The sequence below is a fragment of the Ochotona princeps genome, chromosome 25 (assembly GCF_030435755.1).
Source record: "Ochotona princeps isolate mOchPri1 chromosome 25, mOchPri1.hap1, whole genome shotgun sequence".
Taxonomy (NCBI): Eukaryota; Metazoa; Chordata; class Mammalia; order Lagomorpha; family Ochotonidae; genus Ochotona; species Ochotona princeps.
In genome coordinates, this window is record NC_080856.1 from 34,016,600 (window position 1) to 34,020,582 (window position 3,983).

Genomic DNA, 3,983 nt, shown 5'->3' on the forward strand with positions numbered 1-3,983 from the left:
CCAACTCCCTGCTTGTGGCCTAAGAAAACCTTGGGATCCTGCTCCCATGTGGGAGAATGGAGAAAGTTACTGGCTCCTGGCTTCAGATTGGTTCAGCACCAGCCATTGCGGTCACTTGGGTTTGAATCATCAGACAGAGGATCTTTCTCTGTCTCTCCTCCTCTCTGTCTATCTGACTTTGTGATAAAAACAAAATCAATTCAAGGGGGAAAAAAAAAGAGAGAGGTGCTTGGACTGCAGGCATCCACCGTTCCCTGGTTTCTCTGTCCACATTTTGTTACTGCTAGGCCTTACCTCTCCCAGAACTCCAGAAAGTACACAAATTAGAAATACAAAGCATCTTAGAATTAACATCTTTCCTGTCCCACTCAAGCAGTAAAGAGATTGTGAGAAATAGACACATACAGGGGCCATGTTCAGGGGCTACCCGGAGACCTAAGTCCAAGCAGGTACTGGGGAGACCAAGAGTCAGGGTGCCAGAGCAATGGAAGCATGTGACCAAGAGAGTGAGCCCTACCCATCAGAGTCCACTGTGGGGGCTTGTGAGGGGAGTGGTTACACAACAATGCAATACCAGCCCTCTCATGTTCCAGATAGGTGAGCATACCAGGTGGGTAGGAAGAAACATCCAGGTAGTGGGATGGGGTGTGGCTTCCAAACTGGTGACCCTGAACTGCCTGCCTAGCCCACAACATTGGGAGAAGGAAGACACAGATTTCAATTTTTTATTTCTGGTTGATGCAGCAGACATTACTGCCCATTGTGAAAAAGTTTCCTTCTCTCTGCCCTTGGGGTGACTCATGTCAACCCCTCCCTGAGATGGTGCTGAATGGACACAATTTCCATCTTTTTCATGGGTGTTTCCTCCCTTGGCGTCCCTCCTGTTGAAGTGCAGGCCACCTTCCTTCTGCTTCTTAAATAAACCCTGCTTTGCGAACTAGAGTTGTCTACATGAACGTTATTACATGAGAAAAGAAATAGGTTGTTGCAGTGTTTCGTGTTGATTTCCCTACCACACTAGCCCACTTTGTCCTGCAGCAGCAGCAAGGCTATGGAGGCAGGCAGGCTAGGAATGAGTGTTGTGGGGCCGATCCCTTCTGGCCCTGGAGGAGCCTCAGGTAGGCTAGGTGTGTCGGAGATGACACTGGAGGGTCAGGTGAGGAGGTAGAGTGGGCATGTTGCATGGCACGGGACTCAAGGTGTGCAGGCTGGGACTGCAGGGTCACCAGCTAAAGGGGCCCAGCCCTGGAGTGGCTGGCAAGCACACTGCCTGCTGAGGGAGTGGGATCATTGGCTAAGCCCAACTCGCTCTCAAGCTCCGGACAGTGGACAGTGTGGCAGTGCTCTTGGGACAGAGCCCAGGCTGTCTAACCGAGCCTGGCCGTGGATGGGCAAGTGGGGTGATGGAAGGTGTTATGTTAAAGAAGCCCTTCACAACCTCCCTCCTGTCCATGCAATTCAGCCTGGCCCTGAAATGGAGGACTACAGGCTGTAGGAGCAGGGACACCGGCCAGGATGACTTGGCTATGAAGCAGATGGCAGGCAGAGAGGGGGCGCACAGTGCACTGGCTTGTCCGGCTTGTTCCTGGAATAGCAGCCAGTGGGTTCCTTGCTCTCTGGGCTTACTGTCATGACCCAATGGCTCTGAAATGCATGGTGTGCATACTAGGTGTACGTGGGGATACCAACCAAGCACATGTGAGGCTGAGCAACCTTCGAGCTAGGGCTGAGGGGTGCACTGGCTTAGGCAGCTGGAATGATTTGGCCCTGGAGCAGATGGAGTGCATGCTCAGGGCCAGGAATGCTGTCTGAACAGACTTGGGCCTAGATCAGTGGCAGGGGGCAATGGTGAGGTTGGGTTAGAATCACGAGGAGCAACAGTTGAGCCCACATGACCCTTGAGTGACTTGTAAGCAAGCTGGGAAAGTGGGACAGGGTCAAGGGGGGCAGGATTGTTAGCAGAGTGGACATCCTTGCCGGCTGGGGGCACAGGGGATGCCAGCTGAACTGGCCAATCCTTGCAGTGGTGGTCTATGAGCTTCTTGGAAGGGCAAGGCCCCACATGCAACTTGGTCTATGAGCAGCCTGTTGGGGGTGCCGGGTGGCTGGCAGTGCCCTGCTGGTTCTATAGCAGCAAGTGGAGAAGTGGGACAGGTGTGTTGGTTTCTTGGGCTGAGTGGGCCTGGGCCTGGAGCAGCCGGAAGCCTAGGGGTGCAGGGATCATCAGCCTAGCCTTGGGATCCTGCAGCCTCATGGGAGACCCGAAAGAGCTCCTGTCTCCAGGCTTCATATTGGCTCAGCTACAGCCATTGTGCTCACTTGGGGAATGAATCATCCGATGGAAGATCTTCCTCTCTGTCTCTCCTCCTCTCTGTATATCCACCTTTCAATTAGAAAAAAAAAAAAGCTGTGTGCAGTTTTCATTTACTTCAGATCTATACAAGGTCCATTCCCCTGGCCCTCCCCAGTCCACCCACCAGCCATTTTTTTTTCTGTGCAAAAATAGTCCCCCCAAAAAAGAAGTTCAGCATCTCTACATCTTTTATAATGTTCTCTTGTCAGTGGCACAGGTTTTGTGTTGGGCGTAGAAGGGATTGGTGGTCTCCTCTGAAGGTGTCATTTGCTGTGAGTAAGGAAATGTTCTTTGTCACATACCAGGATTTGTGTTGCATGCGCTTGCTTTTTTCGTCATGCTTCCTTCTCACCCTACTTTTGCACCCCTCCCACTTCCTGGGTTTTTGTTTCCTTTTCCTCTGAAAATGTCTTTCCCCCTACTCCCCACCCCACTATCACCCCCAACCTCTGCTCTTGCCCCACCCCCTGTCCTTCTCCAGTCCGCTGTCTGGCGGGCCCCCCTCACATATGCGAGAGGGGCAGTGTGCTGTTAATGACCGTACTGGATACTGGGCTGCTCTGGTAGTGCTGTGACATCAGCAGTCGGCTTTGCACCGGGGAGGTACACGCTGATCATGTTCCGAGGGTTCCTGGCCTGGCAGAGCTCCCTGGAATGGAAGAGGTAAACATGGAGGGGCTAAAGCTGGCCTTGGACTTGACTACCTAGTCCAAGGAGCCTAGCGCCATGCCAGGGGTGCTCTGCTGTAAGTAGGACATGCTGTAGGTGGGAGAGCTGTTCATGTAGGTCTGTGAGCTGGTCATGGAGTTGTACTGCAGCGAGCTGACATCATAGAGGTGCAAGGGCTGCATCTGAGCCGCACCATGCGTGTTGAGGCCCAGGTGCTGCGGGCAGCCTAGATGGCCCTGCATCATGCTGTAGCTGCCATTGCTCCAGCCATTCACGTGGGTGTAGCTGTCCATGCGCTGCTTCACGGCCACGCCCAGGCCAGCGCCCATCCCAACCCTGCTAGCCATGCTGTTGCTGCTGGGAGCCAGAAGCCCACCAGGCTGCATGTACTTATCCTTCTTCAAGAGCTTTTTGCTTTTCGGCCATGGCTGATATTTATAATCTCTGTGTTTCTACTTGTGCAGCGTCTGCAGCCACTTGGCCTCGGCAGTGAACGGCCGCTTCGCTATCTCCCACTAAGTTTCCCCTCTGCGCCCAGGCATTTGCTGATATCAACGTTGTGCATCTTGGGGTTCTCCTGGGTCATCTTGTTACACTGCCCACGGGAACACACCATGAAGGCGTTCATGGGCCTTTTGGTTGCTGTAGCCAGCTGCCGCCATGGTGTTGCCATTGCCTCAGCCTCCCCCAGAATTCGGCTGTGTGCCCAGTGGCTTCAGCTCCAGCTCCATCTGTTGTCCATGCGGGCGCTGTGCACATAGGCCCGGCCCGCTGGAGGCCGGAGACCCTCAGCGTGGCGGGAGAACTCGAGGGGGTAGGCGGCGGGGGAACACAGGAGGAGGAGGGGGAGGTGGAGGGGAGGCGAGCGGGTGTGATTGGGGATCACGGGGTTCCGAGAGGAGACCAAGTGGAGGAGAGCAATTTGGGGAGGGGCCAAAGAAAGGGGACAGAGCTGTGTGTG

The 3,983-nt window shown here is 54.3% G+C and overlaps 1 pseudogene; it reads right to left on the bottom strand.

The window, feature by feature from the left end:
* Positions 1-2,856: 2,856 nt before the first annotated feature.
* Positions 2,857-3,695, bottom strand: LOC131483362 (transcription factor SOX-2-like; annotated as a pseudogene).
* Positions 3,696-3,983: the final 288 nt, after the last annotated feature.